This window comes from Podarcis bocagei (genome assembly GCF_964188305.1).
Source record: "Podarcis bocagei genome assembly, chromosome: 3".
Taxonomy (NCBI): domain Eukaryota; kingdom Metazoa; phylum Chordata; class Lepidosauria; order Squamata; family Lacertidae; genus Podarcis; species Podarcis bocagei.
The window spans coordinates 100641265-100663080 of record NC_138127.1 but is presented as its reverse complement, the minus strand read 5'-3'; the positions used below and the strand labels follow the sequence as shown (position 1 = coordinate 100663080).

Genomic DNA, 21816 nt, shown 5'->3' with positions numbered 1-21816 from the left:
TGCCCTCCATCTTTCCCCACATCAGGGTCTTTTCCAGGGAGTCTTCTCTTCTCACGAGGTGGCCAAAGTATTGGAGCCTTAGCTTCACGATCTGTCCTTCCAGTGAGCACTCAGGGCTGATTTCCTTCAGAATGGAGAGGTTTGATCTTCTTGCAGTCCACGGGACTCTCAAGAGTCTCTTCCAGCACCAGAATTCAAAAGCATCAATTCTTCGGTGATCAGCTTTCTTTATGGTCCAGCTTTCACTTCCATACATCACTACTGGGAAAACGTATTTACAAGCAGTTTACAGTGGTGCCCCGCAAGACGAATGCCTCGCAAGACGAAAAACTCGCTAGACGAAAGGGTTTTTCGGTTTTGCGTTGCTTCGCTAGACGAATTTCCCTATGGGCTTGTGCTTTTTTTAAAGCCGCTTGAAGAGGCGCAGTTGCGACGGACCATGCTTCGCAAGACGAAAAACATCGCAAGACGAAAAGACTCGCGGAACGAATTCTTTTCGTCTTGCGAGGCACCACTGTATTCAGCATAGATCAAGACAGAGAAAACATGTCTGCTCTCCTTCATGTCTAAGAGCAGGAAGCACTAAGCAAAAGCAATACACAAACGGAAGTTCCCAGCGAGCTGTGCTGGAATGTAAACAGACATGTGACTTACTACGATCCACATATCTGTTCCTCTTAGGGTGGAACAGAACATCAATATCCTAACACCTCCATCTTCCAACCCTCCACATTTACACTGGGTAAAAGTCTGTTAGACCAGCAAAGAGGGTCCCCCCCCCAAAAAAACCCCCACCTAATTAAGGCGTTGGACCAAATTTTTGGCAGCACAGTCACAGCATATGGGGAGGGTAGTGCTGACCCTCCCTCCCTCTGCCATGTAGCCTTCCTTTCTCCCCACCAAGTTTGCATACGACAAATAGGCTATCCAAGTGTCCTATTGGGTCCAATCTGAGGTGGTTCCTTGCTGCAGTGCTGCAGGGAGGCGTGGTGAGAGAGGACGATGCAGACCATATGGGGAGGCATCTCAGTCCACATCCAGCCCACAGGTTGGCAGTTCTCCACCCCTGGCTTACAGGCAGTCCCTCTTCTGTTTCATGCAGGCCACTGGTTTGATAGCGTCACATGCCGTCTCTGAAGACCACAGCCCCACTTCGGCATTATGGCTAGCATAATAATAATAATAATAATAATAATAATAATAATAATAATAATAATAATAATATTTATTTATACCCCACCCTCCCCAGTGAAGACCGAGCTCAGGGGGGCTAACAACCAATAATAAAAACAAGTTGATTGAAATACAACTTACAAAACAAGATTAAAATACATTAAAACATTAAAATGCAGCCTCATCACAGGAGGAGAAAGGAAAAAAGAAAGAGGGGGAGTGAATCAAATTGATTCCAAGCCAAAGGCCAGGCGGAACAACTCTGTCTTACTGGCCCTTCTGAAAGAAATCAGATCCTGCAGGGCCCTGGTCTCATGAGGCAGAGTGTTCCACCAGACCAGAGCCAGTGTTGAAATGACCCTGGCTCTGGTTGAAGCTAATCTAACTTCCTTAGGGCCCGGGACCTCTAGGGTGTTGCTGTTTATGGACCTTAAGGTCCTCCGTGGGGCATACCAGGAGAGGCGGTCCCGTAGGTATGAGGGTCCTAGGCCGTGAAGGGCCTTAAAGGTCAAAACCAGCACCTTAAATCTGACCCTGTACTCCACCGGGAGCCAGTGCAGCTGGAAAAGCACTGGGTGGATATGCTGCCATGGCAGAGATCCTGTGAGGAGCCTTGCTGCAGCATTCTGCACCCGCTGGTGTTTCTGGGACAGCTTCAAGGGCAGCCTCGCGTAGAGCGAATTACAGTAGTCAAGCCTGGAGGTGATCATTGCATGGATCACTGTGGCCAGGTCGGGGCAGGAAAGGTAAGGGACCAACTGTAAGACCATAGTAAGACCATCGGAGATGTAAAATACACAAAGCATGCTGGTCCACAACTTCTTGTTTCTGTGATGCAGAAACTCTGAAAGAAAAGTTGGTTTCCGTGGGAAAGCAGGAAAAGTCCATTGCAGCTTCATTTCCCGCTTATTATTGGATGCTGATGGCACATCCAAATCTGGGATGAACCATCTAATTTCCGGCGGTACGAAGAAGCCCCACTGCCAAGCTCATTTAATCTTTAGAAAAAGCAGGGTTTTATCAGCTTCACTAACAACTTCTTTTTGGGGGCACAATATACTCACATGCCTCGATTGTGCCAAACACCCGTCTCCTCTAGTTATGTACTAGACATCGCTTAACGGGAACAGCTAGCATCCAGCAGTGATGTTGGATAATCAATCGTGTCTTCAAGGATAAAAATAAGCCGGACCAAATCTGTGGTTTCTTCTTGCTTCCAGTGTGTTTGGGAAACACTGTTAATGAAAAATGAGGCGGATGTCCCCATTGCACATTTTTGGATTACTGTTTGGTGCCATCAATCTGAAGCCTAATGAAACAAAGACCACCTACAGGGGAAGGATATTGTGTCCATCTGACAAACAGCATCCGGCTCACTAGCTGGTTGCAAAGATGCAAGCTGGCATCGGCTGAGAAATTTCCTGCTTCTGATCAGGAGTAGCAAGCAAAGTGCCAAACTTTCCCCCATCTCCTTCCTGCGGGGAATTCAAAAGGGAAACTCACTGTTAGCACAAGAGTGGGAAGCCTATGGCCTCCCACATGTCGTTGGACTACAACTCCCATAAGCCCCAGCCAGCTTGTCTGGTAGTCAGTGATGATGGGAGATGTAATCCAGAAACATTTGGAGGACCACAGATTCCCCATCTCTCTGCTCTCTGTGTGAAATAAGGTCCAGAGAATGGGGCAGCTCTTTCTATGCTTGAGTAATGCTCAATGTGGAAGATCCAGTAGAACTGGGACTGTCTCCTCTTCGAAACCCTGGAGAGCCACTGCCAGTGTAGAAAAAAACTTAGCTAGATAGACCAAGGATCTGAAGCAATTATTATTATTATTATTATTATTATTATTATTATTATTATTATTATTATTATTACCCTGCCCTTCTGGCTGGGTTTCCACAGCCACTCTGGGAGGCTCCCAACAGAATATTAAACAGAATAAAACATCAAACCTTAATAATAATAATAATAATAATAATAATAATAATAATAATAATAATAATAATAATAATTTATTATTTATACCCCACCCATCTGGCTGGGTTTCCCCAGCCACTCTGGGCGGCATCCAACAAAACACTAAAATACCATAACCTATTAAACATTAAAAGCTTCCCTAAACAGGGCTGCCTTCAGATGTCTTCTAAAAGTTTGGTAGTTATTTTTCTCTTTGACATCTGGTGGGAGGGAGTTCCACAGGGCGGGTGCCACTACCGAGAAGGCCCTCTGCCTGGTTCCCTGTAACTTGGCTTCTCGTAGCGAGGGAACCGCTAGAAGGCCCTCAGAGCTGGACCTCAATGTCTGGGCAGAATGATGGAGGTAGAGACGCTCCTTCAGGTATACTGGACCAAGGCCATTTAGGGCTTTAAAGGTCAGCACCAACACTTTTAATTGTGCTTGGAAACGTACTGGGAGCCAATGTAGGTCTTTCAAGACCGGTGTTATATGGTCTCGGCGGCCACTCCCAGTCACCAGTCTAGCTGCCGCATTCTGAATTAATTGTAGTTTCCGGGTCACCTTCAAAGGTAGCCCCACTTAGAGTGCATTGCAGTAGTCCAAGCGAGAGATAACCAGAGCATGCACCACTCTGGCGAGACAGTCTGTGGGCAGGGCAGGTCTCAGCCTGCGTACCAGATGGAGCTGGTAAACAGCTGCCCTGGACACAGAATTGACCTGTGCCTCCATGGATAGCTGTGAGTCCAGAATGACTCCCAGGCTGCATACCTGGTCCTTCAGGGGCCTTAAAAACTTCCCTAAACAGGGCTGCCTTCAGATGTCTTCTAAAAGTCAGAATAGTTGTTTATTTCCTTGACATCTGATGGGAGGGCAACCTCCTATGTTCCTATATATGTTTTCACTGCCAGGTTAAGTTCTGAAGACCTCACTACTTTCTCAGTAGTGGCTCTGTCCCTATGTTCCTCTTTTGGTTTATTACGGCCGTTCCTGCTGGACTCAATGGGCCCTTAATGTGATTGAGCAGGGCTTTTCTTAAAACGATTGCTTTACAGATTAAGAAACAGGTTGCTGCTGCTGTTTTTTTAAAAAAGGTATGGATATTTCACAGTGAAAGCTTCAGAAAGAGGTGGAAGTGAGCCGCAGTTGGCTTATCATCAAATCAGTTATTGCGTATGTTACTACTGTGGAAATTCTAATTTTGGTGTTTTACAGAAATTTTACAGCATTGTATTTTGGAAACACAATGCTTGTTGTTATTGTTAAAATTTTAATTAAAAAAATATTTTTTAAAGAATCATAGCAAAAAATAGAAATCCTAAAATACAGAACAGATGTCCAATACTGCATCAAATTAATATTCTAAGAAAGCTCAGTGAAACAGAAATGTTTTCAGCGGTGATAACTGCAATATTGCTGGTGCACCAGGGACAAGTCAAGACACTTGCCATTTTCAGCAGGGAGTTCATTTACTTCTGCACCTTAGTAGCACTGCTAGAATTTCCAGAATATTACAGCTTGTAAGGGTACTTCCAGGTTACCTGTTTATTGAGCATTAACCCTGATACATTTTCAGGGAGATTTAATGAGCATTTGGTCTAATCTGCAGAGACGTCAGACGAAATTGCAGGAAAGCAAGTATTATCCCGTACTTCCTGTCCCTCTCCATATCACAAAAACTCTGATCTTTGGGACAAGATCAACCTCACAGGCTGTTGTAATTGTGCAACCTGAATTTCTTGGTATATGACTACATCCCATCCCAAAACAGTCTGGTTGTGTTTAGAATAGATTTATGAAAGATTTAGAAAACTTAGCGATTAGAATATTTGTGTGAGATTGCATGGGAAAAATACGGAATAACAGATACAATGTTGCTTAAAATGTATATAGGAAGTGCAGTGTATTCGATGGAAGTCAATCAATGAAATTTTATTATTGAGATATTTGTAGAATAAATTTGGAAGAAAATATTCCAACTTTTCTTCTTCTTCTTCTTTCTTCTTCTTTTCTTCCTTCTTTTCCCTTTTGTTCTTTATATATATATACCGTATTTTTCACCCTATAGGACGCACCATCCCATAAGGCGCACCTAGTTTTTTGGGGGGGAAATAAAGGGGAAAAAATTATTTCCCCCCCCCCCAGGCGTGGGGCTGGGGTGGGGGAGGCCCGAGCTTCCCCCGACCCCAGCCCCCAAACAGGTAGCTCTCTGCAAGCCGTGGGAGCCCAGCGCTGGCTCCCGCTGCTTGCGGAGAGGTCCACGAAGCCTGGACGCGCTGATCTCAGCGCTCACAGGCTTCGGCATGCAGGCAAGTCTCCGCAAGCAGCGGGAGCGCTCCCGCTGCTTGCAGAGAGGTCCGCGAAGCCTGAACAGGCTGATCTCAGTGCGCGCAGGCTTCGGCATGGAGCACTCCCACTGCTTGTGGAGAGGTCCGTGAAGCCTGGAGAGTGAGGGGGGTCGGTGCGCACCGACCCCTCTCACTCTCCAGGCTTCAGCAAAAGCCTGCATTCGCCCCATAGGACGCACACACATTTCCCCTTCATTTTTGGAGGGGAAAAAGTGCGTCCCATAGGGCGAAAAATACGGTATGTGTGCACTAATCTGAAATATATATGTATGTATGAATTTGCAATATTTTGCTTATATTTTGTGATAATTCTGTTAAATAAATTAAAAAACAAACAAACCAAAACAGTCTGGAAGCGCCTTGATTTAACAGGGAGAAGAAGACAATGCGAAATTACGGTTCGTATTATTTGGGTCCCTTGCCATCGCTAGACACGATGGCAAACACTTGCTGCTGGCGCTGTGAAAACAACCACTGCTGTTTTAAGTTTTTGCCTGACACACTATGTTATAGCTGTTTAGAAATCCACTCCTCATCCACACATTACTAGGTTGTGCATCAACGTTATGGTTTTCATAGTCAGTCCCCCCCCCCCAGGTTCCTGACAGCCTCATCCCCAGCACATCCTACTGAATTGGTCCACCTGTATGAACAATACTTAGGATTTATGCTTAGCAGGTGCAGAATTGTTTTGGGCTTCCTCGGTGTTCATGCCTGCTGCAGAGGGGATGCTGCAGTTGCTACTGCTTATTGTAGACCCTGTATCATTCGCCAATACACAAGAAACTTTCCGGCTGACTTTGACTGCCATACTGTTTGTTAAAAAAAAAATGTAATTAAATTTTTAAAATGAGATCTTTATGGTGTGGCTCTCCACAACAGAACTGGCACCTCTCTCTGTGCATAGACACACTCCCACCAAAGTGCCAATTCCATCTATGAGAAGCGCATGATTGGTAAATGAAACATGCTTTAGATTTGTAATTGTACGTATTTGTTTCTTGAATTTATACCCACGAGAAGCGCATGATTGGTAAATGAAACATGCTTTAGATTTGTAATTGTACGTATTTGTTTCTTGAATTTATACCCACGAGAAGCACATGATTGGTAAATGAAACATGCTTTAGATTTGTAATTGTATGTATTTGTTTCTTGAATTTATACCCACGAGAAGTGCATGATTGGTAAATGAAACATGCTTTAGATTTGTAATTGTACGTATTTGTTTCTTGAATTTATACCCACGAGAAGCACATGATTGGTAAATGAAACATGCTTTAGATTTGTAATGGTATGTATTTGTTTCTTGAATTTATACCCACGAGAAGTGCATGATTGGTAAATGAAACACGCTTTAGATTTGTAATTGTACATAAAATGAAAGGGTTTAAGGTCAGTGAGAAGGAGGGGGATTGGTTTGAGAAAATATTGAATTATTTGGGCAGGTTTGAACAATTTGGGGCAATTAAAATGTTAAAAGTTAAATAAACCTTGTGGAGGGAGGAGTGTTAAGGTATATAGAATTGTACATATGGTTGATTTGAATATATTATTGATTATGTATACCCAGTGTATCAGCCGCCTGGGGGTTTTCACTGTTTGTTTTCACTGTTTGTGTTTTGATTGTTGGTAAAAAAGAAGAAGAAAGATTTGTAATTGTAATTATTTGTTTCTTGAATTTATACCCTGTCCTTTATCATCAAATGATCCTGGGGTTGGTCACCATGAACACATAACAAATAAAACAAGATTAGAAGTCTTGATATACAACCCAATAAGACGACTCCAACACTCCACTGTTCATCAAAATGCCTGGCAGAAGAGGAAGCTACATTGAAAACTATTCAATGTAGTATGCTTGTTTATGAATGGGATTTATACCTTGCCATTCATCCTAAGGTCACAGGGCTACATCAGTGAAGATGACAACACAGGGCCATATTCACCTAACTGGTCCCATGTAAGACGGTCATCTGCCAGGGATTCATAAGCTGTGGTTCCTGCCTTGCAGGGGGTTGGAATAAATGACCTTTGGGGTCCCTTCCAACTCTACAGTTCCATTATTCTAAGAGCTTCTGCGAGCAAAATGGGGCCAATTGTATTTGCTGGATTGATTTCCATTCCAGACATGGGATGAATAAGCAAACATTTCCTGCAGGACTTGATCTCTTTCTGCAGGGCCTGTAAGAGAGAGCTATGCATTAGCCTGATCCTCTATTCCCTTTCCTCTTCTATGAAGAAACCCTTTCTGGGAACCCACATTTAAATGTTTCCCTGGTCTCCTTGCTGGCCCTAGTAGGGCCAACTTGGCCAGTTAACCTTGGTGATCATTCAATGTCTACTGACTCGGGTTTTTTTTCTTTTCCAAAAATGACCCTGAATTTTTGAATTTTACTGATATTGATGCATTTTATGTTGTATTCTATGCTGTTTTAAAGTCACATTTTAATCAATGTTTTATATTTGCTGTAAGCCGCCCTGAGCTTGGTTTTTAAACCGGGAAGGGCGGGGTATAAATAAAAAAATATTTATTTATTTATTTACACCCCTGTTTCTGTTGGAATCCTCCAACATCCTCAGCTATTCCTTTTAGATTATGGTCTTTTCTTTTCTTTTTGGTAGTATTATGTTTATTGAATATTGCCTGTGTTGGTCACCTTGAATGCTTGTTCAAGTGGACTGGGCATAAATACCCAGAATGGGGCATTATTAAAGCAGGAACAGGAAACAAGCATCTTTGAGCATTTGATGACAAGTTGTGGAAAACTAGGGACGCGGGTGGTGCTGTTGGTTAAACCACACAGCCTAGGACTTGCCGATCAGAAGGTCGGCGGTTCGAATTCCTGTGACAGGGTGAGCTCCCATTACCCTGTCCCTGCTCCTGCCAACCTAGCAGTTCGAAAGCACATCAAAGTGCAAGTAGATAAATAGGTACTGCTCCAGCGGGAAGGTAAACGGTGTTTCCGTGCGCTGCTCTGGTTTGCCAGAAGCAGATTAGTCATGCTGGCCACATGACCCAGAAGCTGTACACCGGCTCCCTCGATCAATAAAGCGAGATGAGCGCCGCAACCCCAGAGTCGGTCACGACTGGACCTAATGGTCAGGGGCTTCCTTTACCTTTACCTTAGTGGAAATATACTGGGGAGCTGAAATGGGCCCAGAACTTAGTAACTAAGTCCACCAACCTTTTGCATCAACTCTATCCCCATGGCATGCAAAGTATGCAGGAACTTGACGGTTTCTGAGTGAAACTTTGAATGGGGAGCCTTGTTCATTATGACAGACTTTTGTAAGTCAATGGGGGGAAAAGTTCGCTGGATTCTTGTTCATGTTCTATGTGTCCTTTTTCGGATAACTCTTGCGCCAGAAAAAAATGCCTCTGCTGCTTACATAGTGCACAATCTATATGACTCCTCAGCAATGTTACTAATCACTTTATGCATATTTATGGGTGGGGTGCAATTTGTATATGTGTGTGTGCCTGTATTTTTACTGCCTTACAATATAGGAGCACTTATCTAACACCCCAGATGCTTATGTTGATTATGCTTAGAAGACGAGGGATAAATAAGGAGGTAGGGTTGCCAATTACTGCAAGATGAAATCTATTATCGCTGGAACAACATCCCCACTTTCCACAATCATACCTTTATATTTTAGCCATCTCTTGTTTCCTTGTGGGGAAAGTAAAGAAGCTCAGCATGTGTGTACTGAAAAGCTAATGTCAATAGACCATTTAGAGCATGGTGTTGCCAAGCATGTAGGATGAGTTAGGGAGAGGTACCAGAGGAAGCAGGTATTAGGTGGAGAAACAAACCAGCCCCTACAAGGAGAGCAAAGAAAGTAAATGATGCCCATTCCCATTTATCATAACTATCTTCCGTTTTAGATGCCGTGCTCCCTGGGAAATGAGTGTTGTCCTTCCAAGTACACGAGATTAATTGGCAGTAATTGAACACAGTTTGGAGGCTAATTATGTAAAAATTGATATTAAAGAATACTACCAAATTGATGGAGTTTAGCAGTTCATATTTAGTTTTACAAATTACATGAGTTGAGAGGCAGCAGTAAGAAACAATAAAAATCCACTGAGAGCTGCTAAAGCAAATTAAGGTTTACTAGTCCTTTGAAAGACAAATGATCCAAGTACTTGTAATGTAGGGAGGGCAGTAAAAATTGTTCCTGACATTTACTATAGATTTAAAATATCAAATGGTCGCAGATGCCATATGTTGAACACATTTCATTTTTTTCCCCTCCCCTTTGAGGGTAAATGCTGCTTTATTCCAAAGGACAGCAAGGAAGGCAGAAATCTGAGACAAGAACTTCTGGATCCAGGTTTCTGGTTCTGCAGCAGAAATATCTTAAGATCAATGGTTTTCAAAACATGCGTTGCGGAAAGCTGGGGTTCCTCCAAAATTTATCAGGGGTTCTCCAACAAGAATGTCAATAAGAATAGAGTAGCATCTCTGAGGGAGGGACCTTGGCTCGATGGCAGAACAGAAGCTGTCCATTTAGCTCTCCCAGCTTCAATCTCCAACATCTCCCATTTTTAAGAATGGGAGGTGACAAGAAAGAACACCAGATAAACACGGGCAGTCAGAGTCATTGTTAGCTGGCATAGATATTAAGTTCTGTCTGTTTGACTTTTTTAAAAAAATTGCTGCTTGCTTGCTTACTAGGTTTTTTAAAAATAATAATAATTGTTGGTCTGTTTTAGTGTGCTGTATGTTAAACTTGTGCCTCTTTTTCTATACACTTGCAAACCACCTGGGAATCAACGTTGATGGAGTGGAACATAATTACTGGCAGGTGCTCTCCCAGGTCGCAAATGCTGGCATTTCCCACCATTCCTCTAATTCCTTGAAAAAGACCATTCCAACTCTCATCAACCCTGGCCAGCATAAACTAGACAGCCATAACTTTCCCATCCATGAATTAAACTAAGGTATCATGCTATTATCTACCATATAGGAGAGAGAAATTGAGAGAGGTGCTATCACCTGCCATATGGAAAATGGCTATTACTTATTTTTATAATAGCCTGACTCGGTGACTAAAGAATAGAAGTCAGCTGGGCTCATTCAGGGCATCCTATGTACCTATGCTCAGGCAGTTATATCTCCCCTTACCTGTCCACATGTAAGGAATTGCAAGCTGCGGGAAGGTATAACGTGGGTATAGCACAGTCACAGACTAAGATGAAGATTAAACCCATGAGCATAGCCCACATTGACCCCAAGGGCCATACTTAACAGAAGCTCAATGGAGAAGTGGTTGTCCCATTACAGCTCGGTTGAGCACATAAGGAGAGCTGGGTGGAAATAGCTTCTGGAAGAGATCTCAAGTTACTGGTCAGTGAAGTTATTATGCAGGCAGGGGCATCAGCCAGTCCTGGGTCAGGAACCAAGTGGAAAACATTGGTGGACAAAGACAGGCACTTCAGCACCCTGGACAGAGCCAGGGACAGATACAGATAGGTAGCCGTGTTGGTCTGCCATAGTCAAAATAAAAAAAAATTCCTTCCAGTAGCACCTTAAAGACCAACTAAGTTAGTTCTTGGTATGAGCTTTCCTGTGCATGCACACTTCTTCAGATACACTGAAACAGAAGTTGCCAGACCCTTCTATATAGTGAGAAGGTGGGGAGGGGTATTACTCAGAAGGGTGGTGGGAATGGGAGATTGGCAGATAGCTGAGATGAGCCTGTTGACGACTCTTTTAACGACTGTAATAGGTCTTACAGGAAAAGGCAAGGGGTGAGAAGGTGAGAAATGGCTTAGTCATGTATAATGAGATAAGAATCCAATGTCTTTGTTCAGACCAGGTCTCTCCATGGTTTTAAGTTTGAGTTGCAATTCAGCAGCTTCTCTTTCCAGTCTATTTCTGAAATTCCTTTGTAGTAAAACAGCTACTTTGAGATCTTGTATAGAATGTCCTGGGAGATTGAAGTGTTCTCCTACTGGTTTCTCTGTATTGTGATTCTTGATGTCAGATTTATGTCCGTTTATTCTTTGGCATAAGGTTTATTCTTTGGCGTAAGGTAAGCCAGGGAGTAGGTTACTTGTTCGTAAGAATGTAAGAAGACTACTCTTGTGCCTGAATCCTACTTGCATGCTTTCCCCAGGCATCTGGTTGGTCAGTATGAGAACAGGGTGCTGGACTAGATGGGCCATTGGCCTGATCCTGCAGGCTTTTTCTATTTTTCTATTTTCTATTTTTCACAATACTCCAGCACTTCAGGAGGTCAGACTCGATAATCCACCTCTACAATTCTAAGTCCCTAATCAAAATGCAACACCGTTCCATCACATCAAAGCATTTCATTGTGTGACAAAAACACATAATACAGCCATCAAAATAATTCATCTACATGTACACTACATAATACTGTACATTCGTGCTACACAAAATTAATCTAGTTCAGTTGGTAGAACATGAGATTCTTAATCTCAGGGTCAGGCGTTTGAGCTCCATATTCCTGCATTGCATGGGGTTGGGCTCGATGACCACAGCGGTCCACTCCAACTCTACAAATTCTATGATTCTATGATACACCTCCATATACACCTCCCCCAAAAATCTCCTTGCACCCACCACATCACTCCATTCACCCAAAGAAAAGATAGACAAGGACTGGAAGGTGTTTAAAGGATATTTGTAAAATCATATTGAAAAATCAGAACTCCTATTAGAATAAATAAGTCCCGTTATAAATACTGAAATACTAAATAAGATGGATAACAACGTGTAACAGAAAAAGAAGCAGAAAGTTGGTTTAAAAGTGTGTGAAAGAAAGTAATAGAAGTGGAAATAAATTGCAATTGAGTAGATTGGAAGTCTAACACAAGGATGGGGTGAGGGGTGAGGGATGGGGGTGGGAAAAGGAAATATGTGTGGGATTGAGGGTGAGTATGTATGAATATTTTTAAGGACTGTATGAAATGTATGTTTGTATATTCGCAATATGTCTGTATTAATGTTGAATTATTTTAATAAATTAAAATTTATTAAAAAAACAAAAATGAACCAATAATTTGGTGCAGTAAACTTGTGCCACTGGCCCTCCTAATTTGCTTGGCCCCTTTTCTGATCTATCAGAGTCATGACTGAGGTAGGCAGCACAACAGAGTTGTGTTATGAGGGTTTTTTTGTACTTGTATTGATTTGTCTTCTGTGGATGCCCTGTAACTTAAGACAATATTCTGGGCCCAGTATTTACTGGGTGCAATGAGGGCTATTGAGTCTAACCAGCACACCATACAAACTGTTTGTATATGTCTCTACAGGGGAAGATCAGTGACAGCAGACAAGCAAATCTGGAAGAAATTATCCAGGTTAAACAGTATGTGAGCAAAGGGGATGTCACTGAATGCAAGTTGCATTCCTTCCTTGCTGTAGGTCTAGGAGTGCTTCCTACATCCAACAATGTCCTCATATGGTGAGATTCCCTACCCACACCACCACCAGAAGCCAATGACATGTAAGGTGGGCATTGAAACTCACTATCTCACAGAGGGTGGTAGCCAAATAAATTAATTGCACTAGCAGAATAACTTTGGCTTGCAAAACGGAAGTTTCCCTCCTCTCCTCCCCTTGTGCAAACCTGCCCCAGGTGGTTGTGAGAACTCCCCAAACAAATGTAGGGAGTGTGGATGGGAAGATGGAGGAAGAAAGTCCCATCGCATAAGCAGAAGTTGTTCCGCTCTTCAAGGAGTTACTTAGTGATACTTTGGATGCAATCCAATGTTTTGTCATGTTTTTAAGTGCTCCTAAGGGGAAGAAAAGGGACGCCGGTGGCGCTGTGGGTTAAACCACAGAGCCTAGGACTTGCCGATCCAAAAGCTGGCGGTTCAAATCCCTGTGACGGGGTGAGCTCCCGTTGCTCGGTCCCTGCTCCTGCCAACCTAGCAGTTCAAAAGCACATCAAAGTGCAAGTAGATAAATAGGTACCGCTCCGGTGGGAAGGTAAATGGCATTTCCGTGCGCTGCTCTGGTTCGCCAGAAGCGGCTTATTCATGCTGGCCACATGACCCGGCTTAGTCATGCTCGGCCAATAAAGCGAGATGAGCGACGCAACCCCAGAGTCAGCCACGACTGGACCTAATGGTCAGGGGTTCCTTTACCTAGGGGGAAGGAGAGGAACAATATTTCTATAGTTCAATAAAGGTCTGTATCACTGAGTGGCTAAGCCATGCCTACACAAGACTGCAGATTCAGGCCTTTGCAAACTCCAGGTCATGCAAAACATATCTGAAACTGTGGCAAGCTGCTGCCAGTCAGTGTGGACAACATGGAGCTGGATAGACAAATGGTGTGACTTTGTATAAGGCAGCTTCTCATGTTCCTTTCAGGGAGTGTATTCACTATTACAGGCATGCCCAGCTTTGGTACTAGTGAAGGAATCCAGTCTGAAAACTAATGGTATAGAAGAAAGACAATTACTTTATTTAATAAAAGCCTCAGCGACATGCTTTTTAAATTAAAAAAGAAACAAATATTAGAAGTTTTAATAATAGAATACAATGCACAGTTGAATAAAAGATCTGTTACGGGTAGACAATTTTTGCCTACTAAAGTAGCTGGAAATTTTACTGCTAGCAAAAACTGGATGATGGCTTTTATTGGCATGAGATGTAGGACACAGAAAAACTCACGAAGTTATAGGTCCCAGCACTCTAGGAAAAGTACATGTGCCATGTAAAAACTCCATGGATGCCGAGAGAGAAAGCAAAAGCCAAGTCTGACCAGATGGTAAAATTGGATGTTACTGAATGACGTCATAGAACAGACTGATCTGTATAATGAAAACAAGCAAGCCAGAAGTTTTTTTAGAGTCCAGGAAGACATGAATGGAAGTGGTGCATGAAAGAAAAGCACTCTCCTTTGAGAATGCTTTGAGGAGATCATGTCTAGACTCCAAATGTTAAGAGGCTTTTCCATTTTGAATTCAGACCGAAGACTATAGCAAGCCAAGCTCTGGGGTAGATATGCTGAATTCTGTGCTTCCTTCCAACAACCACTTTCGTGAGGCAATTTAGGAGTGTATCTGAAAGGGGCACCTGGAGACTGTTGGTTGAGTCTATCGGTGTCTACCCATGCAAGGAGTCCAGCCCAACAGGGATGGATCCCTGAAGAACCTATAATGCCTGAGAGAGATGTTCTCTAGCCAGAAAGGCAGGCAACATACAAGTCTAGGGCTTGAACCTAGAACCTCATGGCTGAAAGTCAGACTTTGACTTGGACTCTGTGTGCCCAGACTCCTCTTCACAGAAGGGGATACAGGTGAGGCATGGAACATTACGCCTTGTGATTGGTAGGCTGTTCGAAGCATCAGGAATGGCTAGGCCAGGCATGTCCAACAGGTCGGTCGTAATGGGTAGATCACTGCCTGTTTTTTTTTATACTGGATTGCTTGGAAGTTGGGCATGCCTGGGATAGGCCATTAGTTCTTGCCTGGTCGAGAGAAGTGTCTTAGTCCTGGCACCAGATATCACAGTCCTTTGATCTGAAGGACTCAGTCTAGCTGACCAGGGCCTTTGCCTGCTCCCGGCAGGTAAATCTCACTAGTCCAAAGCACACAGCCAAAGAAAAAGCAGTGGAAAGTCAGGCAAGAGTTTGATACCAAGGAAAACAAAGCAGGCCCTTACAGAAGAGCAACAGCAACTGCTGCCAAGCCTGCCATTAGCCTTTTCCTGCTTCTTTAAACAGGACTGCTGGGAGGTCACTGGAGCCAAACCCGATCCTCCGCAGTTGTCAAGACAATACGTGCCAAAGTGCAAGGCAGGGGGTGAATCTCGATGGCCACAGGAGATGTCAACCAAGTTGCATGACTGTGTGCTAAGACTTTTGTATAGTAACTGCTTTTAGCTTGTGCTAAACTCCGCTCAACCCACATTCCCAGTTTGTTCCACTTTGGCTGTGTGAATGGATCAGCTTGCAAGTCAGCAATATATCTAATAACAATAGGCTTATAGTGCAATAGCAATGGTGCTTTTGTCGAATCAGCAACCCAGCACTTTCCATCCCAAGGTTCTTTCTATCAGGTTGCCCTTCTCAAAACATACCATCAGTATCTTCTTCTACTTCTTCTTTTTAATATTGTGGTTTAGTTAGAAGCCTCTTTATTTTTTAAGACTTATTTTACTGTAGCATTATCACAGCTTAATTTTCATGCAGTTTAATCACATTGGGTTATAAACTAAAATATCTCGGTACTTATGGTAGCATCTAGTGGAACCTACCCATTTGCTCCTTTTAGTATCCCTGACTCATCATCTTACTCTATATTCATTCATCAGTGTTTTAACAACCGTTCTAAAAAATGTGATGTGATAGATAATTTGTCTAAACATGCTTGGCTTTATATTCATTCTCTCTCTCTCTCTCTCTCTCTCTCTCTCTCTCTCTCTGTGTGTGTGTGTGTGTGTGCGCGCGCGCGCACAAAGCCATTGGGGCATCATGCTTACTAGGAAGTAAATCCCACTAAACTCAGTGGGGACCTACTTCAGAGTAGGAATCAACTGCAATTCTTTTCATTCTGTAGCAGTTTCCAGCTTTGTAGTTCTTCCATTTATCCTGAAAACAACCCTAGGAGGTCGATTGTGCTTAGAGCCTGAGCTGTCCAAGACCACCCCCAGCTGAGAAGGGCTTTCTGGCTGAGCGAGGCCTGGAAAAAGAAAAACTCCTACATCTAAAAAAGTGAACACACAATCCACCACACCGCAGGATCACGGACTTCATCACACAATCCATTTTTTCCCTAAATAGATCTTCAGAGAGAGAGAAAATGCATTCAAAACACCATCATTTGAAATGTTGCCACAGTCTCACCTCCTTCCATCAGACAAAGGGGAAAGGGATCATTTCTTCCAGTCCCACCCCCACCCCCACCCCACTTTCAGGCTGAGCACAGGGAACAGCTCAAATCTAGGAGTTCCTTCACTGCCTTCTCTCCCTACTGATTCCCAGAAATTGTCTTCCCCTCTTTCTTGGGAAGGGGAATAGCTCAATAGTACAGCATGAGCTTTGCAATGCAGAAGGTCCTAGGTTCAATATCTGGCATCTCCAGATAGCTTTCCAGGTCTGAAATCCTAGAGAGTCACTGTTGTTGTTTAGTCGTGTCCGACTCTTCATGACCCCATGGACCAGAGCACGTCAGGCACTCCTGTCTCCCACTGCCTCCCGCAGTTTGGTCAAACTCATATTAGTAGCTTTGAGAACACTGTCCAACCATCTTGTCCTCTGTCGTCCCCTTCTCCTTGTGCCCTCCATCTTTCCCAACATCAGGGTCTTTTCCAGGGAGTCTTCTCTTCTCATCAGGTGGCCAAAGTATTGGAGCCTCAGCTTCACGATCTGTCCTTCCAGTGAGCACTCAGGGCTGATTTCCTTAAGAATGGATAGGTTTGAATGGATAGGCTCCCACCCACCCCTTGATCACTGGGGATCTCCCCTGAGCCATTTGAAGCTAGATCCCTAGGTTATGATATTGGTTACACCTTGCTCAAACAGTTACCTGGGATGCACATGCCATAGGGAGAACTGGGGGAAGAACTAAACAAAACATTTGCAAGTGGATTCTATTTCTGCAGTGATGATTCTTTGAAAAGCCTACGTAAGTATACAGACAAAGGAATTCAAAAGCTACCTGGAGAGTTCTGGCAAATGAAAGAATAAAACTTGAAGATTGGAATGCTGAATTTTAAACCTGGATGAGAGAAAATCACTTTAGTCTGATAACCGGATTACGTAGAACAAAAAAAGGAGAGAAAATTAAGAACTGAAGAGCATAAAATTAAGGTGGAATGCAATTTGAACAGTAAGTACATGATGCAGGCTTTTATATTCATCTCCCCCTCCCAGTGTCCAACTAATTAAAATTACAGTCAAAATGAAAGAGACCAAACTTGTAAATATCTTTTTGCTAATGATGTTGTCTTTTTAATCATCTTCGCATTCAAAGACTTTTCTTTATTCATTTAGAGCTTTACAAATCAAAAATTGTTTTGCTCCATTTCTTAAAAAGTTTTCTCTTAAGCTATGAATTTGGAATTTTTCATGTGATTTTCTGGGTTTTTACAACTACCCTTGTGAAATCATGTGTTGTATCAATTCACGGGATCTTATTTTTGCTGCAGAATATATTTTGTACATGATAATGGGATTTAATTCAAGCAACCTTATTCATTTAGGAAGGTCAATCCATCTGCTTGTATTATTCATATTTAAGATGCACTTTACATAAAAATACAACAATCACAACCCAGTATTTTATCTGAACTACATTTATCATACATATACACACAATATACAAAATAAACAATGATTACGTAATGGAAATGTGTTGAAAAAACAATGCTGATATGCTACTGGAATACTGTAACATTATTAAGAATTATATCACACAAGTGAAGCAATGAATAGACAGAAACTCATTTGACTTACAATGCTCCTTATCCAAAGTCTTCTCTAGGTATAGATTGGAACAGGGAAACCTTCTTTTAGCCCAAGACTCATATCCCTGGGCTTCTACTGAAGAAAGGGTGGGACAGAAGTGCAATAAATACAATTATTTTTGTCACCCACACATTCCAGTTTCTGGTTTCTTAAACTGCAGTGTCCTGAACTGGACACAGTATGCAAGTATGAGGTCTGACCAAAGCAGAATAGAGTGTTACCTTTACTTTTCATGATCTGGACACTAAACAGTGGTACCTCGGTTGTCGAACTTACTCTGTTCTGGGAGTCCGTTCAAATCCCGGAACGGTTTGGAAACAAAGGCATGGCTTCTGATTGGCTACAGGAGCTTCCTGCACTCAATCGGAAGCCACGTCGGCCGTTCGGCTTCTCAAAAAACGTTCACAAACTAGAACACTCACTTCTGTGTTTGCAGCTTTCGGGAGCTGATTTGTTCCGACAAATAAGCCGTTCGACAGCCAAGGTACCACTGTACTTCTGTTGATGCAACCTAGAACTGCATTAGCCTTAATAGGTGAACTAATAGCAGTGTACTGGAAGAAGCAAAGGTCACCAGTGTCGAAGCAATGATTCGTCAACATCAACTTCGTTGGACTGGTCATGTTGTGCGGATGCCTGATTATCATCTTCCAAAACAACTACTCTCATCTGAACTTAAAAATGGAAAGCGCAATGCTGGTGGTCAACCAAAGAGGTTTAAAGACTGTCTCAAGGCAAATCTTTAAAAAAATGTAGTATAAACACCAACAATTGGGAAATATTTGCCTGCGAGCGCTCCAATTGGAGAACAGCCTTTACTAAAGGTTTCATGTGCTTTGAAGACACTCGAACTCAGGACGCAAGGGAGAAACGTGCTAAGAGGAAGGGATGCTTGGCAAATCCACACCGTGTTCAACTCCCACCCGGAAACCAATGTCCCCACTGTGGAAGGGCGTGTGGATCCAGAATTCACACTTATGGACTCATTGTCAGAACCTTGTTTATGGAAGACAATCTTACTCCGCTATGAGTGATTGCCAAAGAAGAATAGCAACCACATCACCCTGCTGATACATGTCTGGTTTCTGGCCTACTAATATGCCCAGATCCTGTTCACATGGGCTGCTATCAAGCCAAGTGTCACACATGATTTTATTTGACAATTCTTCCAGTACAAATGGACTTCCCTCTTCTCTCCCTGCAGCCTCCTCCACCTGCTCCAAAGGACTGGGGGGTAACCACCAAAAGAGATTTGGAAGGTGCAGGAGACCTGCAGGGAAAGGAGAAAGAAAATCCCACTGTGCAGGCAGAAGCCTTTGTGCTAATGAGACAACTTCGTTGGGATACAATGCTATATGCCAAACTTGGCATTTATCTGTGTTGAAATTAATTTCGTTTGGCCCAGTTCTACATCCCATCCTATCTTGAATCTATTTTTAAAACACAAGAATGGAGAGATTTACAGGCAGTAGTGGAAGCTTTTTTTATCTTTTTTTAAAAGATGCAGTTATGATGGTTTAGAAAGATCATACTGAGGATAAATTTTGAAGAAGGGTGGGAACAGGCAAACAGGAATTATGAGCCAAAGCTCTATTTTAGAGATTCAGACCACCCCCGCCAATCATTTCTGAAGGGAAAACCTTCAGCGGACAGTCTGGAAAACCTCCAAATATTTTCAAGGTTTGAAAGGGATTAACAGCATCCTTTTGGGCCTTCCAAATCAGTACAGCATATGGATTGGTCTGGTCTTCCAGTGTTGTCAATGTCTGTAATGGGAATATTTTTTGTAATTCAAGATGTAAATGAGGCATTAGAGAACCTATGTACTTTATGTGTAGAAGAAAACTGATTTATATGGTTGCTTTTGGACACCTGCCAGGAAGAAATAATTATAGGGAGCCAAGATTGTGTTTTGCATATGTGAGCAGATGAAAAACTCAAGGCCACTTGATGTTATTTTTAGAGAAAGAGGTCTGAACATTGGAACAGCTAGCAGCATGCAGACCTGTTCCTTTGCTAGCGCAGAAATTCTTACGGGAGACAGAATTCAACATCCCTGTGAATCCTAAAATATTTTTTTTAATGGAAAGAGCAAGTTTCTAGTCCCTATAGCTATGACAATTGGCTTAAAGATGTACAGGCAACACCTGATGGAACTTCAGAAAGTGGGGAGCAGTGAAGGTGGGTTAAGAGACCTTTGTGCCTGAGTTCAACACATTGATTAAAAAAATCCAACCCCAACTATATACCTGGTCATTTTCTGCCCTCTAATCTATTCCCTGAAGTGGGCTGTCTCACTCAGCCTAACTGGTCAGGAAATTGCCTTATATAGAATCCAGCCAATTAGTCAATCTAGTTAAGCAAAGAAACATAATTCCCCCAATCTAGATTACGGCAGAGTTGCCATATTTCAAACAGTAAAAATCCAGAAAGAAAAGTTGGTGAGCTTTTTTTTTGGCAAAGTTGGCAAAGTTTTTAAGGAAAATAGCCCAAAACGACATGGGTTGCCATACATCTGGATTTTCCCGGACATTTTTAGCGATTTTTGGCCGGACACTGCTTCCGACTGCAGTATTCTGTATATGTCTGGGAAATTCCAGATGTATGGCAACCCTAGATTACGGCTCTTCTACAGCCTTGGGGCCCCAACTGCAAAGGCCCTGCTATTTTAGGGTGATATGTTTATATAAGGTGAATAGGCAATAATGGAGACTGCAATCCTAACTCCACTTACCCAGGTGTAAGCCCCACTGGATTTAGAAGGGTTTATTTCTGAGTAGACGTTTATGGCATTTACCCATTAGCTCAAAAGACTCTCAGAGCAACTTGCAAAAATCAGTACTGAGGTCACCTCCCTCAAGCTCACAATCTGAAAAGACACCACCACACACAGAGAAAAAAAGAATGAGTGGGAAAACCAAGTTCTTTAACTTACATTTCTAAAAACGCAGGTTAAATAGGTTTTGCCCTAGAGCAGCCTCTCCCCAGAAGCATTCTTCCCCCTCCCCAGGCCATAACCAGGAGCAATCAGAAATTTCCAATCTTTAATAAATGTCAGTAAGGTAATTTTTCTCTAATTAAAACACATTAACTTCGCCGTCCCAGCTAAGTCCAATAATTTTATCAACCATTCCTCCACAGTAGGTGGGGTTGGATATTTCCATCTTTGTGCATATCACAATCTAACCTCTGCATGAGTTAAATGGGACCTACTCCCAGGTAAATTGTGTATATAAGTCGCCCTTAATTCAAGGAGGCCTGCAGTTTTTACTGCACTTATCTTGATGTTTTTAATAGGTGTGTAGATATTATATATAGTATTAACTTTCCCAATGTTTGTTTTGAAGTGATTGTTTTTTTCCTGTATGTTTTTAATTGTTCCCATTTTTCTCTGTAAAGCAGCCTTGAGTCCCTGTCAGGGAAAAAGGTGGGATATAATAATAATAGTAATAAAAATAATTTCTTATTATACGTGTGCAGGACTGCACCAAAATACAGCGCGAGCCAATATTTATTTGTATTTAACTGCAACCCCGCCAAAAAGCAGGCGGGAACTTATATCTCTTATTATGTGTAATCTTACAGTATACAAGTTGTACCAGTGACAATAAAGTATTTCAATTATCTACTTGTCACAACTGGAGATTGACTCAAAATAAGGCGTGGCTTACCTCCAGCCCCGCCCCTCCACTCTCCTCCGCTCGCGCGTTCTGCCCAATCACAGTTGGTGGCGGGAAGCACGGGGCGGATTGAAAACGAAACGGATTTCAACCGACCCTGATAGAACACAGAACGGCGCGCGCGATGGGCGTGACCATCTCTGACCACGCCCCCTACCTCCTCCCCCCCCCCACTCTTGGCCTTTCTTTCGAGCTGAGAGGGAAC

General features: G+C 42.7%; 1 long non-coding RNA gene across 1 annotated transcript; it reads right to left on the bottom strand.

The window, feature by feature from the left end:
- Window positions 1–1866: 1866 nt before the first annotated feature.
- LOC308584252 lies at window positions 1867–20402 on the bottom strand. The gene is made up of 3 exons (XR_014006705.1): window positions 17920–20402; window positions 17123–17182; window positions 1867–2648 (listed from the first exon to the last, which is right to left on the bottom strand). It is a non-coding gene; the product is annotated as an uncharacterized lncRNA (long non-coding RNA).
- Window positions 20403–21816: the final 1414 nt, after the last annotated feature.